This window comes from Schistocerca gregaria, unplaced genomic scaffold, assembly GCF_023897955.1.
Source record: "Schistocerca gregaria isolate iqSchGreg1 unplaced genomic scaffold, iqSchGreg1.2 ptg000077l, whole genome shotgun sequence".
Taxonomy (NCBI): domain Eukaryota; kingdom Metazoa; phylum Arthropoda; class Insecta; order Orthoptera; family Acrididae; genus Schistocerca; species Schistocerca gregaria.
The window spans coordinates 15107816-15124776 of NW_026061710.1; the positions used below are offsets into that span (position 1 = coordinate 15107816).

At 26.1% G+C, this 16961-nt stretch overlaps 2 long non-coding RNA genes across 5 annotated transcripts in view; one reads left to right on the forward strand and one right to left on the reverse strand.

The window, feature by feature from the left end:
- The window catches only part of LOC126301637 (uncharacterized), a 319704-nt gene that overhangs the window by 35246 nt on the left and 267497 nt on the right, over positions 1–16961 (forward strand). The window lies entirely within an intron of this gene.
- Positions 1887–16629, reverse strand: LOC126301643 (uncharacterized). Its single transcript, XR_007553076.1, has 2 exons — positions 16387–16629; positions 1887–3083 (listed from the first exon to the last, which is right to left on the reverse strand). It is a non-coding gene; the product is annotated as an uncharacterized LOC126301643 (long non-coding RNA).

Below are 16961 nucleotides of genomic sequence, written 5' to 3' on the forward strand. Positions count from 1 at the left end.
CAGTGATTTTATTTTTAGTTATAGCAACTGCATTTATAGGATATGTCTTACCCTGAGGCCAAATATCTTTTTGAGGTGCAACAGTAATTACTAATTTATTATCAGCAATCCCATACTTAGGAACAGATTTAGTCCAATGAGTATGAGGAGGATTCGCTGTTGATAATGCAACATTAAATCGATTCTTCACATTCCATTTTGTATTACCATTTATTATTGCTGCTATAGCAGCAATTCATTTATTTTTTCTTCACCAAACAGGATCTAATAATCCTCTTGGACTAAATGGAGATATTGAAAAAATTCCATTCCATCCATACTTTACCTTTAAGGATTCTATTACATTTGTAATAATAACATCATTATTAATTATACTATGTTTAATTAATCCTTACCTATTAGGAGATCCAGATAACTTTGTACCTGCCAACCCATTAGTAACACCAGTTCACATTCAACCAGAATGATATTTCCTATTTGCATATGCAATTCTACCATCTATCCCTAATAAGTTAGGAGGTGTTATTGCATTATTTTTATCAATTAGAATCTTAATAATTTTACCATTTTATAATAAAACACCATTCCGAGGCATTCAATTTTACCCTATTAATCAAATTTTATTCTGAATTATAGTAGTTGTTGTATGCTTACTAACGTGAATTGGTAAACGACCTGTTGAAGAACCTTATATTATAACAGGTCAAATCTTAACAATTATTTACTTCACATATTTCTTAATTAATGTCCATGTCGCAAACGCATGAGATAAATTAATTAAGGAATAAAGTTAATTAGCTTAGGAAAAGCATATGTTTTGAAAACATAAAATTAGAAGTTTAACTCTTCTATTAACTTTTCTCAAAAAATTTCACTAAACAAATGAGATAAATAAAATCTTTAAACCAACAAAGAAAATAAAAAAATTCAAAGATAAAGGTAAAAAACTTTTTCAAGCTAAGTACATTAATTTATCATAACGGAACCGTGGTAATGTTCCACGAACCCAAATAAAACCAAAAGATATAATAGCAAGCTTAATAAAAAATATAAAAGAAAAAAATCACCGCCCAAAAAAATTAAAGCCAATAACATTCTTATGAAGACAATTCTAGTATATTCAGCTAAAAAAATTAAAGTAAAACCACCCGCACCATACTCAATATTAAATCCTGAAACTAACTCAGATTCCCCTTCAGCAAAATCGAAAGGAGTACGATTAGTTTCAGCTAAGCAAGAAGCAAAACAAGCTAAAGCTAAAGGAAAAGAAATAATAATAAATCAACAATAAAGCTGATAGTTTATAAAATCAAACATATTAAAACTACCAATTAAAATAATTAAAGACAATAAAATTAAAGCTAAACTAACTTCATAAGAAATTGTTTGAGCAACAGAACGAAGAGAACCTAATAATGAATAATTTGAATTAGAAGATCAACCAGCAATTATAACAGTATAAACACCTAATCTAGTACAACATAAAAAAAATAAAAATCCATAAGAAAAAGAACACATATAAGTTAAATAAGGAAAAATTACTCAAACGGCTAAAGAAATCATTAAATTAAAAACAGGGGAAAAATAATAAAGTAGGTAATTAGATATAATAGGAATTGGCTGCTCCTTACAAATTAACTTAATAGCATCGCTAAATGGCTGAGGAATTCCAACAAAACCTACCTTATTTGGACCCTTTCGAATCTGAATATAACCTAAAACCTTACGCTCTAATAAAGTTAAAAAGGCAACACTAATTAAAACACAAATAAGCAATAAAAGAAAATTCAAAATAAATATAAATAAATCATAAAGTATCAATACTATTTGTAGAAAAAATCTACATAAATGAATTCTAAATTCAACACATTAATCTGTCAAAATAGTAAATAAATTAATATTAATCAATATAACAAAAAATATTTTTACCATATGGTCCATTCGTACTAATATGGATTAACAATCTTAGGATAGAAACCGACCTGGCTCACGCCAGTCTGAACTCAGATCATGTAAGAATTTAAAGGTCAAACAGACCTAATCATTGGGCTCCTGCACCCAAAATTTTTCTTAATCCAACATCGAGGTCGCAATCTGCTTTGTCGATATGAGCTCTCAAAAACAATTACGCTGTTATCCCTAAGGTAACTTAATCTTATGATCATAAATTATGGATCAAAATAACAAACATAAATAAATGATATAATAATGAAGAGTTTATCTATTCTTCATGTCACCCCAACAAAACATCATCATTAAATATAGAAAGACAAACAAAAAACTATATAAAAGTAAAATGTCAAGCTCTATAGGGTCTTCTCGTCCTAAAGAAGAATTTAAGCCTTTTGACTCTAAAGTTAAATTCAAAAATTTATTAAGAGACAGTTGATTTCTCGTCAAGCCATTCATTCCAGCCACTAATTAAGAGACTAATGATGATGCTACCTTTGCACGGTCAAAATACCGCGGCTCTTTAAAAATACGCTCAGTGAGCAGGCCAGACCTCAAAATATAAACAAGAGGACATGTTTTTGATAAACAGGCGGAAATCAATTTTGCCTAGTTCCTTATAATAAGTTCGCAAGGTAAAAATTTCATACAAATAAATATACTAATTCTATCATTATTACAAAAATTTTAAAATTAAATTAATAGTCTTAATAAAAAACCTAAAATATTTATAAAATCAAAATAAAAAATAATGAACTAAAACGTAATCTTAAAGATAGCTGGTTTAAAGCTTACTATTATATTTCTATAAAATAAATTATAGGTTATTAACTTCAAAGCTTATCCCTTAAAGAATAAATAAGTTAATATTTTTACTTAAAAAATTAAATAAAAACAAATAACTTTAAAAAATTAAATTTTTTCTTAAGAAACTAGATATCTTGGGAAACGATTAACATCTCATTTCTATAAATAATTTAATAATAATTATGATACATTAACTATAAATTATTTATAAATCAACCCAAATCGAGACAAGTAAAATAAATACTAAAATTTTGATAAACCCTGATACAAAAGGTACAATAAATAAAATCTACTTAAAAAAATTTAAAATAATATTTCATAAAACACTTACATTACCAATAAACTATAATTTAAAAAATCAATTCTATAAAATATACTAAGACAAAAATACAATAAAATTATTTATATTAAATAATTAAATAAACAAAAAATAAATATAATAAAATAAATAATCAAGATATCCTGATTTGCACAGAAAAATTTTCAGTGTAAATGAAACACTTTACTAATAAGTTATATCTTGAAACTATTCCTAGATACACTTTCCAGTACATCTACTATGTTACGACTTATCTCATCTAAATTGAAGCTACTTTAAAATAAAATAGAATAATCAATAATGAGAGTGACGGGCGATGTGTACACATCTCAGAGCCAATATCAGTTAAATTAAATAAATTAAATTACTATCAAATCCACCTTCATTAACAGTATTTCACTATCAAATCCGTTATAAACAAAAATCCATTGTAACCCACCTCCTCTTAACTATAAGCTGCACCTTGACCTGATATATTTTATAATTATAAATCTTGAGAATTATAACTCTAAAAAGATTCTCTGATAACGGAGATATACAAACAAATAAATTAAGTAGAGTAAATCGTGTATTATCAATCATGGGGTAGGTTCCTCCGAATGGAATGAGAAACCGCCAAATTCTTTGGGTTTAAAGACCTTAACTAATAGTACCCTGGTAAATATAATTAACATTTAAAATAATAGGGTATCTAATCCTAGTTTATTATTTAAATTTCACAGATTCATAAAAAAGGGCCACAAATAAATTTTAACATTTCACCTTACAAATTTATATTTCAACCCTAATAATATAAACAACTGTTTTAACCAATAATATTCACTTGTATCAATCGTATAACCGCGGCTGCTGGCACGAATTATGCCGATACTAAATCAATTGCTAAATCCAAAATCACTTGATAATTAAATCAAATTACTGCAAAAAGAACATTTAGTCTAACAAAACTTACATATAATACAAAGAAAAAGTGAATAAACAAGCAAGAATAAAACTTTTAAAAATAAAAAATAAGAAAATTTTAAATCTATTAATTCAGGAAAAAATAAAAGATTCAAATATTTAAAGAAAAAAAAGAAAAGAACCACAAACATTAACAAAAAAAAAAGAAACGCCCCTATGTATGACCACAACAACTTCTCTATTAAATATAATTAAAGATTAATATGGAACATGTATAGCAATAAATGTATTATATTCTTTCTTATTTAATCTTTCTTTTCACTAATAAATAAAGAAAGATAAATAATATAATAAATATATTTTATACAATTATGTAATTTAATATAATATGTAATTAATATGAATTCTTTTTTTATATTAAGTTCACTTTCATATATATTAGTTAAATAATCTATTTATAGATAATTTACAGAATTATATTATTATAATTAATATTATTATTTATATTAATTATAATATTTTATATTTAAATTAATAATTTTATTTATTATATCCAATTATAATAATATTAAATATTAAATTACATATTATTATATATATTATATTATAATAACCTATTTTAAGCTAAAAACATAAGTAGCTATAATCCTAGGTAAATAATTGCATTAAAATAATCAATTGATAATGGTAAGATGAACTTATAATACTTTAATTTCAATTAAATGTAATATATTAATATAAATTATTTATTATATATATATATAAAAAAATAAAATGAGCAGGATAAATTAATCGTAATTAAACAAAATAATACATAAAAGAATTTCAAAAAAAAACTTTCGATTTATATATTAAATAAATGAAGTGCCTGATTAAAGGGTTACCTTGATAGGGTAAATAAAGTAAATAAAATTACCTTCATTAAAATTACATAAGATAGAATTAAACTACCTCCTTTAATATCAAAAACTAACGTGCATCATACACCTTAATGTAAAAAGGTAAGCTAAACAAGCTAATGGGTTCATACCCCATTTATAGAGGTATCAATCCTCTCCTTTTTAATGACCAACAACTCTACAAAACTTCTCTTCCTATCAACATTAATGATAGGAACGATCCTGATTTGGGGTTTGAATAGGACTTGAGATCAACTTACTTTCATTTATTCCGCTCCTAACAAGAAATAAAAATATAATAATAAATGAATCATCAATTAAATATTTTATTGTCCAAGCAATAGCATCGACAATATTATTATTTTCAATTTTGCTGATTCAAATAAAATATCCCATGGGATGGGAAACAGAATTTATCCCATCAATAATAATTAGATTTAGACTATTATTAAAGATTGGAGCTGCACCTTTCCATTTCTGATTTCCAGAAGTTATAGGAGCATCAAGATGAAATAATTGTTTAACATTAATAACATGACAAAAATTCGCCCCAATAATGGTCTTATCTTATTGTATTCAATTAAGAACTTTTATTTGAACAATTATTATCTTAAGAATTATTATTGGGGCAATAGGAGGTTTAAATCAAACATCCTTACGACAACTTTTAGCATATTCATCAATCAGACATCTAGGTTGAATAATTAGATCATTAACAGTCAGAGAAAACATCTGAGAACTATACTTCATTATTTACTCACTATTAAGATTAATTATAGTTTTATTATTTAAGCAAATAAATTTATTTTTCATAAATCAAATTTATTCAGCCAGAAATATAAAAACCGAAATTAAATTCATAATATTCTTATCTTTATTATCTTTAGGTGGACTACCACCATTCCTTGGATTCTTACCAAAATGAATTGTAATACAATCATTAATAGAAAACAATATAACAACTATTATAACTATTATAGTTGTATTAACTACAATTACACTCTACTACTATATACGTATTAGATTCTCAGCTCTAATTATATCATACACAGAAAATTCGTGATCTATAAAGATAAAGTCCCAAAAATCAAGAATCATTCTTCCTATAACAGTAATAATTTCAACAATAGGATTGATTTCAACATCATCCTTAATTTCATTATACTAAGGACTTTAGACGTAGAATTTGACACTTATATAACACCAGAACAAGACCTAGAAAATGATGGATTCCGACTACTAGATGTAGATAACCGAACAATCCTACGAATAAATACAGAAGTACGAATATTAACAAGAGCATCAGATGTTCTACACTCATGAGCAGTTCCTGCATTAGGGGTTAAAATTGATGCAACGCCAGGTCGGTTAAATCAAGGAACATTCACAATAAATCGACCTGGATTATTCTTTGGACAATGCTCAGAAATCTGTGGAGCAAACCACAGATTTATACCATTTGTAATTGAAAGAACTTCAGTAAATTTATTTATTAAGTGATTATCTAAGATAATTTAAGGAGTTAGTTAAAATAAATAACATTAGAGTGTCAATCTAAAGTAACTAAAAAAAATTAGTACACCTTGAAATTCATCAGATGACTGAAAGTAAGTAATGGTCTCTTAAACCAAATAATAGTAAATTAACGACTACTTCTGATGGGGAAATTATATCCAAATCCCTCAAATATCCCCTCTTATATGATTCTCACTATTCATTATATTTTCAGCTACATTAATCTTGTTTAATCAAATAAACTTCTTCTCATTTAAACCTAACCTTATTAAAAGAGCAGAAAAAGGAACAATTGAAATAAAAAACTTAAATTGAAAATGATAACAAATCTATTCTCAACATTTGACCCATCAACTAACATCTTTAATTTATCATTAAATTGAACTAGAACATTTCTAGGACTATTATTAATCCCATCACTATTTTGACTTACACCATCACGAATTAACATTATCTGAAATAAACTAAATTTAACCTTACATAATGAATTTAAAACACTTCTTGGACCAAAATCATTTAATGGAACAACATTCATTTTCATCTCAATTTTTATTATAATATTATTTAACAATTTCATAGGATTATTCCCTTATATTTTTACTAGAACAAGACATTTAGCATTAACATTTGCAATTGCCCTACCTATATGGCTAAGATTTATATTATTTGGATGAATTAACCATACTAATCATATATTTACACACCTTGTACCACAAGGTACACCGCCAGCATTAATATCATTTATAGTACTAATTGAAACAATTAGTAATGTTATTCGACCAGGTACATTAGCAGTACGGTTGGCAGCAAATATAATTGCAGGACACTTATTATTAACCTTATTAGGAAACACAGGACCATCTATAGCAATAAACTTAATCTCATTACTAATTATTGGACAAATACTTCTATTAATTCTAGAATCAGCAGTAGCAATAATTCAAGCCTATGTTTTCTCAATTCTAAGAACTCTATATTCTAGAGAAGTATATTAAACCTATGTTAACAACTCACTCAAACCACCCATTCCACTTAGTAGACTATAGACCTTGACCATTAACAGGAGCAATTGGAGCAATAGTCCTAGTATCAGGACTAGCAAAATGATTCCACCTATTTAATATTAACTTATTCATAATTGGATTTGGAATTACCCTACTAACTATAATTCAATGATGACGAGATGTAGTACGAGAAGGAACATATCAAGGATTACATACAGGATTTGTATCAATTGGATTACGATGAGGAATAATTTTATTTATTGCATCAGAGGTATTATTTTTCGTTTCTTTTTTTTGAGCATTCTTTAGAAGAAGATTAGCACCAACAATTGAACTAGGAATACTATGACCTCCAATAGGAATTCAACCCTTTAACCCTATACAAATTCCATTACTTAATACAGCTATTCTTTTAGCATCAGGAGTAACAGTAACATGAGCACATCATAGTTTAATGGAATCTAATCATACTCAAGCACTACAAGGATTATTCTTCACAGTGTTATTAGGACTATACTTTACAATACTTCATGCATATGAATATTGAGAAGCACCTTTTACCATTGCAGATGCAGTTTATGGATCAACATTCTTTGTTGCAACAGGATTCCATGGTTTACACGTAATTATTGGAACAATCTTTTTATCAACATGTCTACTTCGACACTCAATAAATCAATTTTCACCAAGACATCACTTTGGATTTGAAGCAGCAGCATGATACTGACACTTCGTAGACGTAGTATGATTATTCTTATATATCTCTATTTATTGATGAGGTAGATAATTGTTTTTCTAGTATAAATAGTACATTTGACTTCCAATCAGAAAGCTTGATATAAATCAAGAAAAACAATTCTAATTCTATCAACAAGAGTTTTCATTAGATTTATTATTCCAATAATTGTTATAATCCTGGCAACAACACTATCAAAAAAATTAATTAATGATCGAGAAAAAAGATCACCATTTGAATGTGGGTTTGATCCAAAAAGATCAGCACGAATACCATTCTCAATACGATTCTTCCTAATCGCAGTAATCTTTTTAATTTTTGATGAAAAAATTGCACTAATTCTACCAATTGTAATTATTTTTAAAACTTCAGACATTATAATCTGAAGAGTATCAACAATATTTTTTATTCTAGTTCTATTAGGAGGACTATACCATGAATGAAACCAAGGAGCATTACAATGAGCAGAATAAAGGGTTGTAGTTAAATATAACATTTGGGTTGCATTCAAAAAGTATTGATATTATCAATCAACCTTAAATTGAATAAGAAGCGAAATATTGCAGTCAGTTTCGACCTGGAAGATTGGTATGTACTACCCTTATTCTTATTAATTGAAGCCAAAAAGAGGCGTATTACTGTTAATAATATAATTGAACTATAATAGTTCTAATTAAGGAAATGTAAAGCCAATATGAAAGCTGCTAACTTTTTATATTAGCGGTTAAACTCCGTTAACATTTCTAAAATTTATATAGTTTAAATAAAACATTACATTTTCACTCTAAAAATAATATACCTATATTTATAAATACTTAAAAGTAAAAATACTTCCTTAACATCTTCAGTGTCACGCTCTAATTATAAGCTATTTAAGTAAACGAAAAACAATATTACCAAAATAAATATTCAAAAAATAAAAGTTAAAAGATAAATCTTTTTAATTAGAATCATATCAACCTTGAATATAACCAATTAAACAAATAAATAATCTATATAAACCTTGACCACCAAGTAATTCACCTCAACCATAATCAAATGACTTAGATGAATAATAACCTATTTTTAAAGGAATATATCTAATAAACTTAGTTGAAAGAAAAGTTATAAATCATATAGAACCAGCAAATCTAACAAAAGAAAGTATACTTAAAAAAAATAAATTATGAGAAAAATCAAAATTAGAAATAAGATAACCTAAATAAGCACCTAAAATAACAACTGTAATAGTTAAAAACTTTAAATAATAAGGTAAAGCAATCACATGAGGAATAGGAAAAATTAATCAAGATAAAAGACTACCACCAAAAACAGCAACAAACAATAGACCAATTATTCCAAATGAAATATAATAACCCTTATCATCAAAAGAAAATCTAGAATAAAAATTATTATCACCTGATATTGAATAATAAAACAAACGAAAAGAATAAGAAGCAGTTAAACCAGTAGAAAAAAAATAAAGAAAAAAAATTAAACAATTAATTCATCTTAAACAAACCATCTCAAGAATTAAATCCTTTGAATAAAATCCCGCTAAAAAAGGTATTCCACACAAAGATAAACTAGAAACATTAAAACAAACTGAAGTTAAAGGTATGAAATTAACAATTGATCCTATAAAACGAATATCCTGAGAATCCTTCAAATTATGAATTATTGAACCTGCACATATAAATAATAATGCCTTAAATAAAGCATGAGCCAATAAATGAAAAAATGCAAGCTTTGGATAACCTATAGCCAAAATTCTTATTATTAAACCAAGTTGTCTTAAAGTAGAAAGAGCAATAATCTTCTTTAAATCAAACTCAAAATTAGCGCCCAATCCAGCCATAAATATAGTTATACAACCAATTAAAAGTAAAAATCAACCACAATTATAAGTATCCAATATTGGTCTAAAACGAATTAATAAATAAACACCAGCAGTAACAAGAGTAGAAGAATGAACTAAAGCAGAAACAGGAGTAGGAGCTGCTATAGCAGCAGGAAGTCATGAAGAGAAAGGAATCTGAGCTCTCTTAGTTATAGCTGCTAAAACAATTAATATAGTAATGAGCTTTATTTCAAAAGAATTAGAAATAAAATCATAATAATAAATATAATTTCAACCACCAAAATTTAACATTCATGCAATAGAAATTAAAATAGCAACATCACCAATACGATTAGAAAGTGCAGTTAATATACCAGCACTATAAGATTTTACATTTTGATAATAAATAACTAATCAATAAGAAACTAAACCTAAACCATCCCAACCTAATAAAATTCTAATTAAATTAGGACTAATAATTAAAAAACCTATAGAAAGAATAAATATTAAAACAATAATAATAAAACGATTTATATTCTTTTCACCAGATATATAATCCTCTCTATAATAAATAACCAAAGCAGAAATATATATAACAAAAGATATAAAAATAAGAGATATTCAATCCAAAATTAAAGTTATAACAACTATAGAACCATTTAAATTGAAAAGCTCTCACTCAACAAAAACTCTATAATCAATTATTAAATAATAAATACCTAAAATAAAAATTATAGTTCTCGAAATAAACAAAGAAAAAAAACTCAAAGACCAAATAGAAAATAAATTCACGGCCTAAGATGAAAAACTTCATATCATTGATTCCACAAAACAATATTTTTAATTAAAATACTTAAGCAAACTAAACAAAGAAATATTCACCCTTTAAACAGAGAATATTTAAAGGCAATCAATGTAAAAGTAAAAGATGATATTCACGAAAATAACCAAGAGAACAAGTATAAACACCAGAATAATAATTCCCATGCTGAGAATAGGAATATATATACAAAGTATAAACAGCTCTAAAAAAAGATAAAAAAATCAAAGCAAAGAATCTAAAAGAAGATCAAGATATAATTCTATTTAATAATCTAATTTCACCTACCAAATTTAAAGAAGGAGGAGCAGCCATATTTGATGATCTTAAAAGAAATCATCATAAAGCCATTCTTGGCATCAAATTAATTATACCCTTGTTAATTAATAATCTTCGTCTACCTAAACGTTCATAAATAATATTAGATAAACAAAATAAACCAGAAGAACATAAACCATGACCAACCATTAGAGAAAGAGAACCTACACAACCTCATCAATTCATAGTCATCAATCCACCAATAACCATTCTTATATGAGCAACAGAAGAATATGCAATTAAAGACTTTAAATCAACCTGACGAAAACAAATAAATCTTACAATAACACCCCCAGATAAACCTAAAGACAATCAAAAATAATTAAACTTTAAACCCAAATAAGAAATAACCTTTATAACACGAAAAATACCATAACCACCTAACTTTAATAAAACACCAGCAAGAATTATTCTACCTGAAATAGGGACCTCTACATGAGCCTTAGGAAGTCATAAATGAACCAAAAACATAGGTATCTTAACTAAAAAAGCCAAAATTATAAATACATAAAACATAAAATAATAAGAACCAAAATCAACCAATAAAGGAAAATATAAAGTATTAGAAAAATCATAAAACTAATAATAAAACTAATAATAAAGGTAATCTAGCAACCAAAGTATAAAAAATTAAATAAACACCAGCCTGCAAACGCTCAGGTTGATAACCCCAACCCAAAATTAAAAGTAAAGTAGGAACTAATCTAGCCTCAAAAAAATATAAAAAGAAAGAAGACTTAATCTAGCAAATGAACAATAAAGCATAATTATTAAAATCAAAACCATAAAAACAAAAAAATTAGAATGATATGAACTTAAATAAACTGAACCTCTAGCAGTGATTATTAAAGAACAAATCCAAAAACTAAGTAAAATTAAACTAAAAGAAAAATAATCAATACCAAAATAATATCTAATTATATTCAAATCAGCATATGAATAAACACAAATTATAAAAACAAAACCCGACAGAAACATTAAAGAATGAACCAACCATCAACAATTATTTAATAAACAAAGAGGGTCAAAAAAATAGTTATAATTAAATACTTTAACATAAAGATAAACCAAAAGAATTAAAAAAATCATTACCATGAGAACGAATTATTGAAACTAAAATAGAAAGACCTAAAGCACCCTCACAAACAGAAAAAACTAAAAAAATAACAGGAAAAAAATAATCATAATCAAACTCTATAAGAAAAACAATAACTAACATAAATAAAGAAAGAACAATATATTCTAATCTCAAAAGAACCATTAATAAATGTTTACGTTTAGAAGAAAAAACATAAACACCAGCAAAATAAATCAATAAAGAAGTAAAAATAGAGAATATAAACATTAGTTTTAATAGTTTAAAAAAACGCCGGTCTTGTAAACCGGAAATAAGTCCAACCCCCACTTTTAAAACTTCAGAGGTGGAAAAGCTTCCATCATCGGTCCCCAAAACCGGTATTTTAAATAAACTAACCCCTGAAATGATCAAAATAATAATTATATCATTATCAAATGTAATAAATATTAATTTTATTAAATTAAGACACCCAATATCAATAATGCTTTTTATTATCCTTCAAACCTTCCTAGTTGGATTAATAACAGGAACAATAATAGAAAGATATTGATTATCATATATTTTATTTTTAACATTTCTTGGTGGTATACTAGTATTATTTATTTACATTACAAGAATTGCATCAAACGAAATATTTCAGCCTAAATCAATCACTATAATTATTACATTAATAATGTGAGTATTTATCATATTAATATTAATTATTCTAGATATATCTATATTTATAGACTTTTTCAAAAACACCGAAACTATAAATATTGATAATTCAATCAATTATCAAGAAATAACAATATCTTTAGAAAAATTATATAATAGACCAACATTCATTATTACAATAATAATAATAATTCATTTATTTTTAGCACTACTAGCAGTTGTTAAAATCACCAATATTAATCAGGGACCTATTCGTAAAATAAGATAATTACTAATGAATAAACCCTTACGATTAAGACATCCTTTAATTAAAATTATTAATAACTCTTTAATTGACTTACCTGCCCCAACAAATATTTCATTTTGATGAAATTTTGGATCCCTATTAGGGTTATGTTTGGTAATTCAAATCGTAACTGGACTATTTTTAGCTATACATTATACATCAAATATTGAAATAGCATTCAGTAGTGTAGTACACATCTGCCGAGACGTAAATAATGGTTGAATTATCCGAACCTTACACGCAAATGGAGCATCTATATTTTTTATTTGTATTTACTTACATGTAGGACGGGGAATTTACTATGGATCTTATATATATATACATACCTGAATAATTGGTACAGTGATTTTATTTTTAGTTATAGCAACTGCATTTATAGGATATGTCTTACCCTGAGGCCAAATATCTTTTTGAGGTGCAACAGTAATTACTAATTTATTATCAGCAATCCCATACTTAGGAACAGATTTAGTCCAATGAGTATGAGGAGGATTCGCTGTTGATAATGCAACATTAAATCGATTCTTCACATTCCTTTTTGTATTACCATTTATTATTGCTGCTATAGCAGCAATTCATTTATTTTTTCTTCACCAAACAGGATCTAATAATCCTCTTGGACTAAATGGAGATATTGAAAAAATTCCATTCCATCCATACTTTACCTTTAAGGATTCTATTACATTTGTAATAATAACATCATTATTAATTATACTATGTTTAATTAATCCTTACCTATTAGGAGATCCAGATAACTTTGTACCTGCCAACCCATTAGCAACACCAGTTCACATTCAACCAGAATGATATTTCCTATTTGCATATGCAATTCTACGATCTATCCCTAATAAGTTAGGAGGTGTTATTGCATTATTTTTATCAATTAGAATCTTAATAATTTTACCATTTTATAATAAAACACCATTCCGAGGCATTCAATTTTACCCTATTAATCAAATTTTATTCTGAATTATAGTAGTTGTTGTATGCTTACTAACGTGAATTGGTAAACGACCTGTTGAAGAACCTTATATTATAACAGGTCAAATCTTAACAATTATTTACTTCACATATTTCTTAATTAATGTCCATGTCGCAAACGCATGAGATAAATTAATTAAGGAATAAAGTTAATTAGCTTAGGAAAAGCATATGTTTTGAAAACATAAAATTAGAAGTTTAACTCTTCTATTAACTTTTCTCAAAAAATTTCACTAAACAAATGAGATAAATAAAATCTTTAAACCAACAAAGAAAATAAAAAAATTCAAAGATAAAGGTAAAAAACTTTTTCAAGCTAAGTACATTAATTTATCATAACGGAACCGTGGTAATGTTCCACGAACCCAAATAAAACCAAAAGATATAATAGCAAGCTTAATAAAAAATATAAAAGAATAAAAATCACCGCCCAAAAAAATTAAAGCCAATAACATTCTTATGAAGACAATTCTAGTATATTCAGCTAAAAAAATTAAAGTAAAACCACCCACACCATACTCAATATTAAATCCTGAAACTAACTCAGATTCCCCTTCAGCAAAATCAAAAGGAGTACGATTAGTTTCAGCTAAGCAAGAAGCAAAACAAGCTAAAGCTAAAGGAAAAGAAATAATAATAAATCAACAATAAAGCTGATAGTTTATAAAATCAAACATATTAAAACTACCAATTAAAATAATTAAAGACAATAAAATTAAAGCTAAACTAACTTCATAAGAAATTGTTTGAGCAACAGAACGAAGAGAACCTAATAATGAATAATTTGAATTAGAAGATCAACCAGCAATTATAACAGTATAAACACCTAACCTAGTACAACATAAAAAAAATAAAAATCCATAAGAAAAAGAACACATATAAGTTAAATAAGGAAAAATTACTCAAACGGCTAAAGAAATCATTAAATTAAAAACAGGGGGAAAATAATAAAGTAGGTAATTAGATATAATAGGAATTGGCTGCTCCTTACAAATTAACTTAATAGCATCTCTAAATGGCTGAGGAATTCCAACAAAACCTACCTTATTTGGACCCTTTCGAATCTGAATATAACCTAAAACCTTACGCTCTAATAAAGTTAAAAAGGCAACACTAATTAAAACACAAATAACCAATAAAAGAAAATTCAAAATAAATATAAATAAATCATAAAGTATCAATACTATTTGTAGAAAAAATCTACATAAATGAATTCTAAATTCAACACATTAATCTGTCAAAATAGTAAATAAATTAATATTAATCAATATAACAAAAAATATTTTAACCATATGGTCCTTTCGTACTAATATGGATTAACAATCTTAGGATAGAAACCGACCTGGCTCACGCCGGTCTGAACTCAGATCATGTAAGAATTTAAAGGTCGAACAGTCCTAATCATTGGGCTCCTGCACCCAAAATTTTTCTTAATCCAACATCGAGGTCGCAATCTGCTTTGTCGATATGAGCTCTCAAAAACAATTACGCTGTTATCCCTAAGGTAACTTAATCTTATGATCATAAATTATGGATCAAAATAACAAACATAAATAAATGATATAATAATGAAGAGTTTATCTATTCTTCATGTCACCCCAACAAAACATCATCATTAAATATAGAAAGACAAACAAAAAACTATATAAAAGTAAAATGTCAAGCTCTATAGGGTCTTCTCGTCCTAAAGAAGAATTTAAGCCTTTTGACTCAAAAGTGAAATTCAAAAATTTATTAAGAGACAGTTGATTTCTCGTCAAGCCATTCATTCCAGCCACTAATTAAGAGACTAATGATTATGCTACCTTTGCACGGTCAAAATACCGCGGCTCTTTAAAAATACGCTCAGTGAGCAGGCCAGACCTCAAAATATAAACAAGAGGACATGTTTTTGATAAACAGGCGGAAATCAATTTTGCCTAGTTCCTTATAATAAGTTCACAAGGTAAAAATTTCATACAAATAAATATACTAATTCTATCATTATTACAAAAATTTTAAAATTAAATTAATAGTCTTAATAAAAAACCTAAAATATTTATAAAATCAAAATAAAAAATAATGAACTAAAACGTAATCTTAAAGATAGCTGGTTTAAAGCTTACTATTATATTTCTATAAAATAAATTATAGGTTATTAACTTCAAAGCTTATCCCTTAAAGAATAAATAAGTTAATATTTTTACTTAAAAAATTAAATAAAAACAAAAAACTTTAAAAAATTAAATTTTTTCTTAAGATATCTTGGGAAACGATTAACATCTCATTTCTATAAATAATTTAATAACAATTACGTTACATTAACTATAAATTATTTATAAATCAACCCAAATCGAGACAAGTAAAATAAATACTAAAATTTTGATAAACCCTGATTCAAAAGGTACAATAAATAAAATCTACTTAAAAAAATTTAAAATAATATTTCATAAAACACTTACATTACCAATAAACTATAATTTAAAAAATCAATTCTATAAAATATACTAAGACAAAAATACAATAAAATTATTTATATTAAATAATTAAATAAACTAAAATAAATATAATAAAATAAATAATCAAGATATCCTGATTTGCACAGAAAAATTTTCAGTGTAAATGAAACACTTTACTAATAAATTATACCTTGAAACTCTTCCTAGATACACTTTCCAGTACATCTACTATGTTACGACTTATCTCATCTAAATTGAAGCTACTTTAAAATAAAATAGAATAATCAATAATGAGAGCGACGGGCGATGTGTACACATCTCAGAGCCAATATCAGTTAAATTAAATAAATTAAATTACTATCAAATCCACCTTCATTAACAGTATTTCACTATCAAATCCGTTATAAACAAAAATCTATTGTAACCCACCT